General features: G+C 36.6%; 1 protein-coding gene across 4 annotated transcripts in view; it reads left to right on the top strand.

Moving 5' to 3' along the window:
* TOX (thymocyte selection associated high mobility group box) overlaps positions 1-16,114 on the top strand; it is a 210,512-nt gene that overhangs the window by 38,535 nt on the left and 155,863 nt on the right. The gene's annotated exons all lie outside the window — the stretch shown is intronic.

Genomic DNA, 16,114 nt, shown 5'->3' with positions numbered 1-16,114 from the left:
TCATTAGGTGAACTTGGCTGATATGATCAGCAAAACTGAAGACAAAACCCCCTTGTGTTCTGGGCTCAGTGCAGTCTAAAAAGACATTGCACATTCTGGCCCCTTGTGTGGAAAGAAAAAAACCTGCTGGAAATCCTCAATTGCAGTCATTGTGCTGCCACTGAAGTGCAGCCACATCTCTGAAGACAGAGCAGGTATTTGACGCTTCATCATAATCTCACCTAAGACAAATCACACGCGCTCGAAACCAACAGTTTGCAGTTTCCAGTTTGCCTGGAATAATACAGACTGGCCATTTTATTAAAATTGTTCACATAAAGGAGCCTTTGGTAGCTCAGCCCCTGAATTGCAGGCTTTGTTAAGTCATGTTTTGACAGTATCAATTTACCAGTGCTGCAGCAATAAATATATGAGGTGATGCTTCAGACGGGCTTTTTTGTTGTTGTTGAGCAGGAAATTAAATCACAATGATCTGGTGAATTTAGAAATTTTTTATACTGCATTTCTAAAATGATCATTATGTCTTCAGCTCTGAAGATGAAGCTCTTTTTTCATATTCATATGAAAATCTATATGAATTCCTATTCATATAAACAAATTTCATATTCATATGAAAATTCATATAAATTCACATTATTCAAGCTGTGCAAAACACATACCTCCAAGGCTGTGCTGTAAAACTTGAAAAGTAGCTTAGCCAGATAGATAAAATCAAGCTCCCTTCTCCCCCATATCAGTGATTTCCTTCAAGTGCAAAAATACTAGTTAACATGCTAGTTGAAACCTGCTTGCAGGAGAAAGACTGCAAGACTGAGGCTTAAACAAATCACCTTTAACTGTTAAAAGTGATCCCATGCAAGCAGACAGTTCTGTATAATACACTGCCCAGTGACCAGGACAACCATCAAAGAGGGACAAAACATGGAACAAAAGGGAAGAACGTCACCATTTCTATCACTGTTTTTTGTAGCCCTGGCATTTTCCTGAGAAGTTATGCAAAATACAGGGGCTTGATTAGTTTCTATATGATTTAAAAATTAAGCTTGTAAAACATAGATTTATTTAGTTGGGTTTATACTACTTGTTTATATTAGACATTTTTTAGAGTAAACTTTAGCAGAATTTAGCTGACCAGACCTGAATCTCTATTATCAGGATTAAAAGGAAAAAATCCTTTGAAATATAACCTAGCTATAACATATCAAAGATCACATTTGGATTTCCTGAATTCTCTTAAGCATTCTAATTTGATATACCCTTAAAAATGACATGAGGGTGTGATTACATGTAATTCAGCTTCTCTACTCTTAAGTTTCTAAAAATTTCTCATGCTAATTGAATTCTATGTATCCTAAATACAACCTCACAAATACAGGTAATTTGCAGTGAGTAGTTCTTAAGTTTAATCTAATTTGCAACATTTTGCTTACCTTTTTTTGGTCTTCTGCCTACCTTATGATTCAAATCATATGTCACTTTGGGGTATTATGCAGTGTGAGGAATATTGCCATTTAATTAGGAGCAAATTCGGGCTGCATAGGAGAAGAAGGAGATGCAATATATTCCCTTCCCTTTCATGGTGTGGCTAAAAGAAATTGGTCATGTAGGTCTGGGAGGGTGTTTGTGCATTATACAAGTGGGCACAGGGGGAGAAGTTGAAATATGTGAATTGAAGCTTATAGGAGGTTCTTCCACCTTTGCCTCTTCCCCCTGCCCTCGTCAGGCATGTTGGAGGGAACTGGAAATGCAGCACTGTGGGGAGAAGAACATAAAAAATATTAGTCTGCATCTTCTCACTGATGCCACTGCTGCTCCCAAACTTTGGGAAAAGCAGGAATGTGCTGTGCTTTTTCAGTGAGCATTTCTTTCCTGGGCATTTCACAGCTATCCACTACCTTCACATACAGAGACAGGCTGAGGTTATTTCTGGCCTTAATTTGAATTCAGTTGTCATAAATTGCAGCAAATGTCAGATTTGAAATACCAGGTATTTGAAATATCTAGTAAACTTGGGAGAAAGAATAACAATATCTCTGGTATGTGTTCACCTTTTGTAATGAACAGGGATACTGATCACCACAGGTCTATTAACTCTATTTGCTTCTATAGTTCTGCATATTTTACAAAGACCCAATGCTTTTTCATTAATTACATACTAGTAGGTTAAGATGCCAGATCTCTTAAGACTGGAAACACTCTAGCTCTGGAAGATCAGAAAAGGAAAGCAAATTAACTAGGCAGAGTATCACCAATGGACTGAAGTCCTTGGAAAGACTCCAGCAGAGTTCAGAAATCTTGGAATCAAGTTTTAGAAGAACAACTCTTCAGCCTTCTGTGCAGGAAAACTGCCTGTACCAGTGGTAATAATTGGATATAGGTTTTTATTTTTTTTTTCCTGAGATTTCACAAGTAACTAAAATTCTCATTCTTATACTTTATTCATAACATTTTACATTGTGCTTGTCCTAGACAGCAATGTGCTGAATGCTGTTTAGTTTCAAAATTTAAGACACTTATGTATATTCTATATACATAAACTGAAAGCCTGAACTCCATAAGCTTTTAAAATAAAATGACATATTATAGATCATTTTTCATAGTGTCTCTCATTTGCGGTGCACAATTCAACATTGCTTTCTTCTTCTGTGCTACCACATTTTTGAAGCTATTTTTTTGCTTTGTGGTCATGGTGCATCTTCCATTTTTAAAGTGTCTCTTTTGTTTTTTTAAAAAATATTTTCTTAGAAATGACTTTCTTTCTCCCTTTCCTCTCCTGAAAATATTACTGAGGCCTTTTACTGGAACATTCAGTGCTGCGGTGTCCTCCACTTAGCATAAAGCAGTTAGTTAGTTAACATTAGTGTTAGGTGATAAAAATTTGTAATAAATATGTTGATCTTATGTTGGCCTGAGTAACGCTGCATAAACCAGAGAAACTTTGAAGTTGACAGAAATATTATCTGAGACAGCAGTAGCTGGGCTTTTTGAGATAACTTGAGACTGAAAATAGCTCATATTATATCAAAGCAAGAATTATATGAGCTATATTGATAAGATTGCTAGGCGCAAGCAAGCCTATGTGCAACTGAAGGAATATTCTGAATTGTCGTATTAGCTTTCATGAGTTCTGAGCAGTATCATGCATTTTGGTTTCAGCAGTTTAAAGTCTTGTTTTAGCATATTTGTAGACCAAAACTTGTAATGCTTTTTATATGTTAATGAATTTCAATCTTTGATGTATTCATAAGAAATGTTTATAATTGAGTTAATTACATCTTAAATCATTTATTACTATTATAATACTGCTCTTCAATTAATTATTAACATAAGTTTTTTGAATACTCAGTTCAAAATAACACTGGGCTATATGTGGATGTCTTTACTTTTTGATACTGCTTTACTGTATTGATCAGTAAACATGATGACTAGGCTGTTACATAATATGCTAATAGTCAAGCACTATGGAAATAGATTATTTTTCATTTCATGCTGTCCTGTTTTGAAGGAGGAGAAAGAAATAATGTCCAGTGTAAGAGAGACAAGATTAAAAGTGTCGGACTTGATCTTTTAGAGTGCTCCATAACTCCCAGAAGCAGTGATTTTTGGCTTAGGCCCATTTCTTATAGCTGAGTAAGAACACTTGTTACTCAATCTTTGGAAACATTCAGAAGTTCAGACCTGCAGAAATGCTTCTAATGCATGTGAGCAAAGACTGTAGGCTTGGGACCTACATCATAACTCCTTAAGTTTTGAGTTGGAGAGGTCTCGGAGCAAACTCGATAAGGTGACACTGTGGTGTTACAGATTTTATCCTTCATATAAGCCATTATGCTGAGGGTTTCTTTCAGTTGGTCCCATATCTGAAAACTCCAAAGGTTAATCCACAAATACAAACAATCATGTTCCTTCTCTTATTACTACCTACAGATTGATCCATGTGCTTCATATCATACTGGGGAAGCGGTTGTTTGAACACAGTAATTCATTCTGTAAAGCTGTTTGAGATACATGACACTTCAGGAAAAATGGTCTAAAAATGCCAGTACAAATCCAACCAAGTTATAAAGGCTGCACTGCCAGACATAAGAAAACTGAGTTATTGGTCAGTGTAAAAGGAATGAAAACAACAGTCGAAATTACGGTTTATATTTTTTCTAGTTAGGGCAGGCCAATATATTTTCTAGGCAGACCTGCTGAGATTCTGAAGGCACTGCAAGGCTAAGAGAATGGTTATGTTAGAGTGTGTGCAAACATATACCATGGACTTCATTGATTTTTGTCCTTTTCATTAGGGTAAAGATGGGAACTTTGAGACAAAAGATGTCTTGTTATCTTTATTCATCAAAAGTTTTAAGAAAGGAGGAGGAAGAGGAGATTGTCCAGTTTATATGGAGATTCAGTGACTGAATGTTATTGAGTCTACGTTTCAGGAGACCTTAACGTTAGTCAGTATCAGAGTATTATGTACTTTAAATTAAACACTATGGATAAATCTTCTTCAATGTACAAAGCATTTTTCTTCAAGGTTTTTCTGTTTCTTTTTTTTTTTTTTCCTAACATCAATAGGAGTTATATGTATATATCAAGTGCAGAGCTTATTTCATTAAAGTTCTATATGTTATTTATTCAGAAAGATCTGGGCCTTTTTATATACAGAAGTATTACATTTCTGCATAAAAATTGATTTAAGCATGTTCCTTACACAGATATCCTGTGCAGAGGTATCTTATACCATATTCAGTGATAGAAGCACAGGTAAAATATTCAGAACGGTTATTTAAAAGGAAAAATGCTCGGAATGTTAGTATAGTATTTTATATTCATCACAGAATAAAATACATAGAACTCAGGTCATGTAGTAAAGGTAGGAAGGAAACATTTTCATTCTTGCATTTCTCTATGAAGCTTCCTGTAAAGTTGAGCTTTTCTGTTTCAAGCTTTTTATGTAAGCATATAAAATGAAGATTTATTTTCTATTTATTTATATCTATGCAATATAGCTTATTGAGACTGTATCTACTGAAAAGTTATATTACATATCACTAGGAGTATGGAAAATTCTGAATAGCCTTTGCTTTTTGTAAGTCTTTAGGCAGTATTTAATAGTTAAGATGTGAATTATTGCAAAGCAAACTGATTTTACAATATTTGAGTATCAGTGTAAGGTTTTAAAAACGTTATGTAAACTGATTTACAAAGTTGCATTTCAATTTACAGTCAATTTGGTGGACACTTTCTTGATCTCATACATTGGGGTGTGCATGTCCCCGTGCAGGCACAACAGCTGCCTTTTTCAGTCAGTGCTGCGCCTTAAAGATGTGTTCATAAACAAACTGATTCCATATATGATGCCAGAGTTTTAACTGGAATCATATTAGAAATTATTTTCCAGAAGATTTTCAAAACTGTTGTGCAAAGAACATCAGAAAAGTTTTGACATGATATCTGCAGAGATCAGAGATGCTGAGAAGGCAGCATGTTCCATTGTGCGCCTCTCTTGTCCAGGGCCAGGAGGGCCTGGATACCACTCTGCTTTGCTTGCTTTACTCTCTTTCTTTTTTTTTTATCTTTTCCCGAGGATTCCATGACTAAAGCAGGTTCCAGTTCTTAAGTCTAACCTTGCGAGGCTGTGGACTTCATGGTGTCCTCTAGTGCACCTTAAAAACGGAGGACATATTTTTATAAGAGAAGAGTCTTCAGTACAGGATGTCGGTGCTACTCCTCATGCTTCGTTTTAGGAACCCACTTGCTGTTTTGGAGCCTTGTACACATTAAAAAGGTGCTTGCATTGATCAGCTACTTAATTAGCATTGATTCTCAGTGTGAGTACATAATCTCAGGGCACAGCCTGAGTAACAACTATTAGCATTTGACTAATCAATTAACCGTTTCAGGATTCAGGGAGCCACAAGATAAGACTGATTACAGTTTGCAAGCTAGTGTAGATTCAGAAGAAATACCAGTTTTCCTAACTTGATACTAAATATTTCATTTATTTTAACTGAAATATATGGAGCATTTTGATTTTCTGTGTGCTGTATATAAATGTATAAAATGCAAAAATAAAACCACGGAGACTACAGCTCAGAGAAAATCATAAACAGCAACACTTGCTTAATGTGGTCTTTCCACATGTGCATTAACTTCTTTGTTTCACCCCAGTATTCAAATCTGGTTTCAGTTCAGCATTTCTGATAAAGTAAATTTAGGACTCATAAAAAACACTAGATTGACAGAAATGGAAATTAAATCCTCCCACACATCTGCTAAATGATGACCACAGGCAGCAGCATAAGAGCACATCAGCACATTGCTGTGCTCAGCACAGCGCTTCTGGAGGAGCTCCTGCAAAGGTCTGCAACATAATTCACCTCCTTGGCCAACTGCTCCTTGACGAGTATGTAGGGTGGGTGACAGATGCAGTAAATGCTGCTTGGGAAGAGCATTCTTGCAGCGTGGTTCTCAGGCTCAGCAAAGAACTTTCCTAGAGAGTCTGTATTTCACAAGCCTGTTTCTCCATCTAGGCTCACCAAGATGTAATTTGGGATGTGGCACTGGTCCTCCTAGGAAGGAGGGCCTGATACCATCTTAATGTGGTGAGATACACAGATGCAGCACTCTGGCTTTGAGATAGGAGCTCATGCTGGTCAGTGCTAATGAGGGCAAAAGTGTCTTACTCCCTTCAATGCACAGGAAAACTTAGCTTGCTTTAGTTTTGCATCAACCTTTGGGAGCTGGTGACCTAGAGATGAATTAAGTCTGCAGTTCGTAACCATCTGTTTTGTCCATTTAGTTTTTCTTCTTAAATGAGTTCTGTAATGGAACATTGTGAAAATACTATTATACTTCAGGAACATTGTAAATCTTGATGGAGCTGCTGGGAAATAGGATTTCAGTGAATTACTGAAATATATTTTTCTTTTTAACATAACAGTACCTTTACTTTGTAGTAAAATGCGGATACTGGGGAATTTTCAGTCCATACAGTTTTATCAGTACGTACAGTGTGTTTTCCTATGCATGTTTTAAGAAGCTTTTGCATTTCTGAAAATAAAATTTCCACTGCTGTTTAGACTGCCTTGTATCCTGCTGAGCTGCCTTCTTTTTAACCAGCTCATGATTTAAGGGAGTTGAATTTCTATTAAAAAAAAAAAAAAACTCGTAGGGTCATTTTTTTTTTGAACAGAATAAAATGTATTTTGTTATCTTCATTAGTTAGCAGTTCTTTAGTTTGTGTGGTAAATGTCACACATAATGCATTCATGCTCAATTTAAAATTTCACAATGCTGAAGTTTAAATGTAGTCATTTATATCTAGTTTATATACAGCCCTTTTCCTGTATCACTAAAATCAATGGGCCTGACTTCATTTATAGTTTTGTAAATCAGGGGAGCTCTGTTGAAGTCAGTGGAATTAAACTTGTATGAGGTGACAGTGAAGTCCAAGTTTTATAACTTGAAATCGGTAACCTGAATATAGGCTGCAGAGCTAGATTTGTCCATGAATGAAGAGTCATTTGCCAGCAGGGCTTGTTCTATTGATGGATGGATTCTTCAAAACTTAACGTGCAATAACTGGCATGTACTTAGACGTCAGGGGGTGCAACAGAATATGATCCGGAATGGCAGACATAGCCAGCTGTTGTATATCCATGCTATATTTGACCCAATAGATTTATAAAGCATTCATGTTCACTGGCATGTCTTCATTCAACTTTCCTGTTTCTGGCTTCCTCACTGGCTTCCTCTTCCTGAAAATATAAAGAATTTTTGTAGGTGCAGAAATCGCAGAGATAGAGGTTGTGGGAGATAATATCCAAGAAAGTCCAAGTATGTGCAGTAAATTTAGCCCATTAAAGTTTCTACTCCTAAACTAATTGGTTTAAATAGTGCCAGCAATATTGGCATGGCCTTTTAAATACAGTGGTGCATAATGACTTTTCTAAGTCTTTCAATGATACTTTAGTACAAGTAGAATGATTTTTGTAAGATGAAACAAACAGTGAATTCACGAGTTTCATGAAAGCATCATTAGCAGGTAACTCTGTCCCTTCTTAGTTTTTTTCAACAAAAAATAAAGCTGTTTTTGAACCTTATTTTGTTCAAGATACAAGTTTAGGTACTCAGAGGTGTTGGAAATGTGTTTTCATTTTCTCTGTAGTGAATTTATTAATGAAGCTTTTTAACAGAGTAATTTTATGCTTTATGTTTTGTTTTATGAAGCTTTGTGAATTAGTGTGTTTCTTATGTGTGATCTTGTGTATTTCTTGCATCTTAATTGATTAGCAAAAATCATTGAAACATTTTCTGTCGGACTATATTTCTGAATAATGGGTCAGACAACATTTCTTAAATTGGCTTGATAGTTATTGTAATAGGGTAAAGAAAACATGATTTTAAATATGCTTTACATGTTAACCTGTTGGCAATTCCTGAACTTGATGAGTAAAATGTGTCTTCAGTCAGATACTTGTGTTCTTCACACAAGGTACTGCTATAAGCGTTTACATTTATTTTCCTCATATCATCAAGCTGTGATTTCTTTGCAATGACTATAACACTTTTATCTCTTTATTGGTCATGAAGTGACTAGTTTTTCAAAATTCTCAGTTTTAAATTATAAAATATTTTCTATATTAGGTTGTTACAGTTGTGAAATAAGTGCTTTTCTTCTTCGGAGTGTAAATCTGAATATTCAGTTATGATTTGTAAGCATTATTTTTGTGGTGCAGGTACACAGTGTGTGTAAATATGAGAGAGAGAAGAACTGTTATTTAGCAATACAGCCACTGTAATTAGAAATAATCTGATGAAAAAGAATGTAGCGTATGTGGTACCTTTTCTTTCTCTGCGTGTAATGAGACTACACACTGATGACGTGTTAGACACTGAGATGGGGTGCAAAAAGGCCACAAATATTTCTGGTCAGGGACCGTTCCAGGAAGAAGAGCCTATCTCAGTCCTGGGCATCTGAACTTGGCACTCCTGTTAAGTCATGTCACTACCATGCACCAAGACTGAGACCATGTCTCTGGCTGGCATCACTGTAGCTGCCTTCAACCCTCACTGATATGTTACTCTTCCAAGGGGGGCTAGGGATATTTCCATCCCTCTGGGGTTTAACCTTGTGAAAAAGGGACAGAGTACACCTTGTTACCATGTCTCTTATAAAATTCTGTTTCTGGAGATGGCATATTTTTTTTTTCTGATGGAATTTCTGGTTCTGTCTTCTGTAATACTAAAGCGCAATTGCAAGCTCAGAGTAGCATTATTCAATAGGTACCTCTGCTTTATGTTGCTCTTTCAGCTTCTGCTTTATATTTCAGACATCACATACACTTCTTTCAGAGGCTTGCAAAGTGAGACAATATCTAATTGGAGAGGTTGCTCCCCTCTGCATGAGGAGATTGATGAAATATTGGTTAGCTACCATTTATGGGGAAGAAGCAGTGAGCTTATAAATATTTAGTTAAGGAAATTGTATATGCTTTTCTTCCCCGCAATGGAATGTCCTCATGCATCCAGATCCCTTCTGATGCTGTGGGAGCTGTATCCACTGATTGGGACGGGAGGTAGTATAAGGAATCCAGTGCACAATCCAGGAGTGTAAACTGAGCACTTGCTCTTTGGAAGCTCCGAACTGCCCGTAGCATTGGTAGAATTAAAAGCTGCCTTTTCTGACCAAAGTGGAGCACTGGATAAGGATGTAGTAGCAAGGTAACATTTGCGACTGCCACCTTTGCCAAATGTGTGTGATTGGCATAAGCTACTTACTTAGATTTTCAAATCTGCTAATTGCTGACAGTTTTGTCAGGGTCATTTGTTGCACAGTGTTGATAGCTCTGATACCCCTTTTTGAAGAGCCTTGCGTAAAAATAATGTAGTTTTGTTTTCTGAAGAGTTAAGACCCTGCCATTCTATTTTCCATATATTCAACACACTTTCTTACAATCCTCTATAAATTTGCACTGAAGTATTTTAATGTTTTATTTTCTCAATATGTTACTTTTTTATTTACTTATGGTAAAAAAAATTGTTTGCTAATAACTGCAGTGTGAGCAACTGAGTCAGACGAGAAACTCTATTTTGGGAGAGGGAGAGTTTATTTACAAAATATATCTGGACTTGAGAAACAGAAAGCAGCAGCATATTATAACCCCAAAACTAAGTATTATACTTTAAACTTTATGGGGTACACACACAGGCATTTTAAAGACCCAAACTAGCGTGGCACAACACAGAGCAATTACATATAGGTTCAAACTTTGTCCACTTTGCCATTCTTTATGGAGTAGCCATACAGCATACAATATGTCCGTTTTGGTTAAAAGAGTGATTTTAAAACTCAAAACTCCTCTGAAAAAGTAACCAAAAAAGATACAATTTTTCTATGCATTGTGAATCTTTTAAATCTGTAAGCTACCACTTTCCCTAATTTTCTCCTTTCAATTTTTTTGTAGTGTTACAGTGGGTATTTTATTGTTCTTCAATTTCAGTATACGTAGTATTTCATTTACAGTGTCTTAGGGCAGCAGTTGCTAGAAGAAAATACAAATCTGCTTAAAATAGAAGTCCAAAATGCTGCTTTTTTAACTGGCTTCAATTTAGTTACAGATTTTTTATTGTGAGACTATAAGAGGAAATACAAACCTCTTTCTGCACATCCAGTTATATTATCCCTTGAGAGGAGTCAGCTAATAAGTGAAAGTGGAAGCAGATCAGCTGTAGGAACCTGGTAGTATAAAGTCCATCCATTTATTGAAAAATTTCCAGATGGAACTTATAGAACAGCTATTAAATCTGGAACTGGAGATGCAATAGCCACCATAATGAAAGATTTAAAAATTATCTGGATAATAAATCTGACAGATGGGTATATATATTCAAAGAACACTAAGGATTCCTCTTGAGTTATCTCAGCTACTCAGTTATTCAGTCTCTCAGCTGGGTGCATTCACCTTAGCTATATCATTCAAGGGTGCAACTCATTGATCTGCTTTTATCAGTTCTTAAAAAGTGGAAATTTTCCCATTATTCCCTCTGGGAAATAGATCTACCATGACAAAGTTTCATGGAGCCAGTTTCCAAAGTCTCTGATGCTAGCAATAAATCTCACCCAACCTAGCCTCAGCCCATGGAATATCTGATTAAACACTACAGTCTTCATTCTTCACTACAGTGGCAGCCTGTCACCTCCTCTTTCTGAATACTCTATAGATAGGGATGAATTGTGCCAGATGAAGCATGAAGGCAGAAAACAGCAGACTGAATGACACAGGACACACTTGGATGTCAACTATCAGCAGCACAAGAAAGTCTTTTACAAGTCTCTTACATCTTTGATGTAACCCAGCGATCCTTTATTCTATACTATAGTTGGCACAACATTCAATGACAATATATCTCAGATTGATAAAGCTTAATGCCAAAATAGAGCACTGTGATCATCTTAGCTCATATGTAGTTAAATTTGCAGTACAATATTTTCTAATTATTAAATGGGATAGTATAGAAACTAGAGGTGTAAGCAGCCCAGAGAAACCCTTGTATTGAACCCTTGATCTCAGTGAGCAAGAGCCATGTAATTAACAGTGAAATCTTGTCCCTGACCGTAGACACTAGTTAGGAGCTTTAGCCATACTTCAGTGCTGTGCTCAATCTCAGAGACTGAAGCTGTGAAGTTCGCATGGATGATTAGCTGCCCCTACGAGGGACATTCAAACACGCAAGTCATTCATGTAGGCTGATATCATTATTGTCCAAGTCCTCAACATCTCTTGGGAGGAGGGGGAGGAGATCCAGGAACATCTGTTGAGCAAGCAAAAATGGGACAAACAGGACATTACTCGAGAGGATAGTTGAATATTCCAAAACTGAACAGTCTTCCCATCTCCGCTACTCCACTATCCAGGCTGCATCTAGGATAATGACTTTGGGGGAAGTGCAACTTTTCAAAAGTCTTTTAAGCTGACTGGCACTGATCATGCAATGTGATAGGCACTAGCTATATATTAAGTGGGGGGAGAGAGGGAATTACTTCTTCACATTCATGGCAAAGAGTCAGTACTCATCCTCCTTACAGATCAACCAGCTCAGAAAAAAAACTGTCAGCAATATGTTATTGGCTGTCTACAGCACATAGCTGGTATAAATAGACAACAAAAGACTACTACATCCTTTCAGGTAGATCTAAAAGCATGAGTTCACCACAACCGCAGGTGTTGTAAATCCTATATTACTACAGGAGGAGTTTGATTCTTTGCTCTTTCACAGTGGATGAAACAAGGTTGTGGGGACCACTATATCTAATGTTTCTCAGCTAATGTGACCTTCAGAAGTGTTTTATCTTTCTTGAAAGGATATTATTCATATTATTGAAAGGACAATATCAAGTTTTTAAGGTTTTAAGTAATCTTAAAGATATATAAACTGATAGGAAAAGAAGCTTGCTGAAGTTCAACCAGACAAAGACAATGGTGGATGAAAAGATCATCTTAATGAACCAGAAAATTGATTAGGGGTAATTGATCACAGCCTGGGGAGCTTCCTTACCTTATTTATAAATCTAAACTTCTTCTTGAAGTACTGAGATCCACAGCTCTACCAGGAGCAGATGAGAGTGTGCAGAACTCAAAACAAGCTATTAAGCCCAAGATGTGCAGTGGAGATCTCATGTCACTTTCTCATGACTTTTACAAATAAACAAAGATCATTTCTAAACTTGGACATTGTTTTTACTTAGGTATTCCATATAGTCCTCCAGATGTCCATCTTAATTTGCTCGGAAGTTCATACAATGTCTCTATCATTTCTGCCAACAGCAGATCTCAAATCATAAAGCTGAAATCCCAAAGACACTCTCGCCCTGTTTTAAAAATGGGCAAAAAGAAACAAATGCAGTAAAGGCATATTGGTGCAGTAGTACAGTTTCCACATAGTGAAAGTCTGAGCATGAAAGTTGCTTAAAATATCTTTGTTTCTGTTTATCCACATCAGAGAGTTATCTGAGTTACGCACAGTCCCCAGGGATGGCTATGGTACAACTTTCATAGAGCAGAATTTTGTTTTCACTCAAATGGGCCTCTAGAGATGGCTCTATGAGATAGAGATTTCTAGAAACAGTTCATTCTGTCTTTGCCTCCTTTAGCTTTGAGACATCTTCTGCCAGATGTCCCTTCTAGACTTAGGTGCTATAAAATCCATAGCAAGAACCAGGAGGCCCATGTTTCTTCTTTGGACATCTTTTATCAAATGCATTAAAATCTGTGGTGGTGCAGTGATCAGTCCTGAGGTGTCATCCACAGTGATCAGTCCTGAGGTGTCATCCATTTAGCCTGGTTTCTGAAGAAGCTTACGAGATTGCACTGTCTCAAAATCTAGTTCCTGCAAAGCTTTGTGAAAGTACATCCTGCATTTGAGAAGAGATTAGCTAGTACAGACAGCGGGGCGCACAGGTTCTCACGTGGGTACAAGCAGACTGTTAGGTGCATGAGAACCCACACAAAAGGCAGCTGCACGAAAGCAGGTTTCAAAAGTTCAGAATTGTTGTTACTTTTTTTTTTACCATGCTCTTTTATAGTAAATTGTTGACATATAACAACGGTGACATTTCCTTTTTTTCTAGTTACATATTTAGGAGAATATGTGAGAAAAAGCAAAATACCGAATCTTTAACAGGTCACACATACAAATATTTTTGACTTAAATCAAAAAGCAGGTTTTATGGCTCAGTCAATTCTTAATCATAAACTTTTAAATTTTACAAGGGAGTAAAAATGAAGCAATTGGTCCTGTCTGCTATGTTTCGGTGCTGTTTTTTTTTTTTTTTTTCCTCGGGCTGAGGACTTTTCTTTCATGATGAAGTCGGGATCTGATATCTCAGTCACATGGGTTTTGACTACAGGTTACCTAGGAACAGTAGAGCAATTCTAAACATAAGAAAGATGAACTTCGACCTTCTTTGTAGCAGATGGAACATTTTGTGAGCAACTGGTCATGTGTAAATGTTAACTTGTTTGCCTTTCTTAGTAACCGGCAAATGAACAACATATGCCTTTATTTTTCATTTTGCAAAGACGACGATTCATTGGGGGCGTGTGTGTTTTGAAGAGTGTGTTCCTCAAGCGCTGTGCAAAATTACATGAAATACTGTGTTCATTAGAATAGAGTAAAGTCTGTCAGTATTGCCTCTGTATCAACTGCACAGCATGTTTTGAAAATTAACATTAACAAACATTACTTATGTCTGTGGTTGTCAACATTTAATTAAGAAGGCCCTCCACATTTTGGGAAGACACTGTTTGTATATATTTAATAAAAGGTTCAAATTTAAATACTGTACAATTAGTTTGCCTGAAAAAAATGACTTTTGCGGACCCCTACAATAGACAGTTTAAAGAAATAACTATTCTGTGTTTAAATTGTGCTCCTTAGTATTTTAAACAGATGGCAATGGCTTTCCTCTTGATTATAACTTTGAGGCATGCTTTACTAAATGGAATCAGCGGGGTTCATTAAGGTCCCATTTGATGTATCAGTATTATAAAAATACCATGTTAATTATCCTCAAACGTTGCAAGTTACCTCCATTTTCCTGCAATCAGAAGATGAGAGAAACCCTGTGAAGCAAATTAGTCCTAATTGAAAGAGGACTGATTAATATTTAAATAAGGCATTGTGTGAGGGATTCTGCCATGAGAAAAATAGGCTGAACATCTGAATTAATTGCATAGCAGGTTAAATTAAATTTCATATAATGGGTTGGAAGATGAGTTGGCACAGTGCTTTAGCAGGGAGCACAATGGCTGAAATACCAGCCTTTTCTTTCCCTCTTGGCTGGATTCCACTGAGGTCCTTGTAGCCCTTACCTCTTTGTTGTCTTTCTTTCAATGCAAACAAAGGTAGTAACAGAAAATTGCAACCACATTTTAAAAAATGTTAATCCTTTTGGGGAGACAGCACCTGTCTACATTTTCTCCGCTTCTCTCCCACCTTGGCTGCAAAATTGGGAAACATTAGTATCTTTTTCCTTGCCAGGTTTAATGAGGATTGATGTCATAAAATGCTAATGGCTGGAATATAGTTAGAACTGTGCTATTAGTGGGTTATCACTGTCTGACATTTTCACTGCACAGGAGCATACATGTGGAGCCTGTTTAAAGTGATTGGGTTACTTAAGGGCCCCTGTTAGGGATATTTAATCCAACATAAATTACTTATGCACTTTGTTAGTGTTCAAAGGAAGAGTGTCACGTTGTACATGTTGGCAGTTTTCCAGTCAAGAGCTGTTAATTACTGTACAGCTAGTGAATACATTTTGTGGCAATAGAAGCCAAAGGGGGAGAAAAAAAGCTATATCTATATTCCATCTAGCTAAAAACGAATAGATGGGACTGCAGAGGAAAAAGTAGACTGAAGTCATTTTCACCCTTAGGAGTTACAATGCCATTTGTTTTCATTTTGAAAATAAAAATAAATGACAGTATGATTCCCTGAGGGGGAAGTACTTTAGCTATAAAGAATCCCTGCCAAAAACAAGCTATTATCTATTTGTATGCTGATAAGAAAAAAAGCATGTTCTCCGAAGCTCTAATTCATCAACCTACATCTCTGCACAGTTCAAAGTTCACTTAGATACTATTTGCTTATCATATTAAATGCACGTGATAACCAGGAAAATGGCTGATAACTATGATTATCATTTCTTTTTGAAATACAGCTTAGTCTAGTCAAATCATTTTATATCGCCACTCTTACATTAACAAATACTGTTCTTGCCAAAGCTTGTGGGCTTTTACTGATGGAGAGGCCCAGTAAAAAGCAAGCGTCTGATATTATCATGTAGTACAACTTTGGGAACTAGTCATGGGAAATAACTTTGAGCAACTAAATTCATTTTCTAAGCACATTTGTGTATGTTAGCTCATGGATCATGTAACTGTGTAGGGGAAGAGTGCATAGTTCTGTTAGCAAAGTTTCTGTACAGTTTACAAATAAAGGTTTGTTATACCTTGATTTCTACAAAATGGAAATAAGGTTTGGATATGGCCGTAGGTAATATCTTTATTTCATTTTATTATCAAACTGCAGTGTTACATATAAAGCCATCCATAAG

This window comes from Tinamus guttatus, unplaced genomic scaffold (genome assembly GCF_059628265.1).
Source record: "Tinamus guttatus ecotype Peru unplaced genomic scaffold, ASM5962826v1 Tinamus_guttatus_pri_ptg000056l, whole genome shotgun sequence".
In the NCBI taxonomy this organism is placed as follows: Eukaryota; Metazoa; Chordata; class Aves; order Tinamiformes; family Tinamidae; genus Tinamus; species Tinamus guttatus.
Note: the sequence above shows the minus strand (reverse complement) of the source record. Positions and strands in the feature narration are given on the sequence as shown.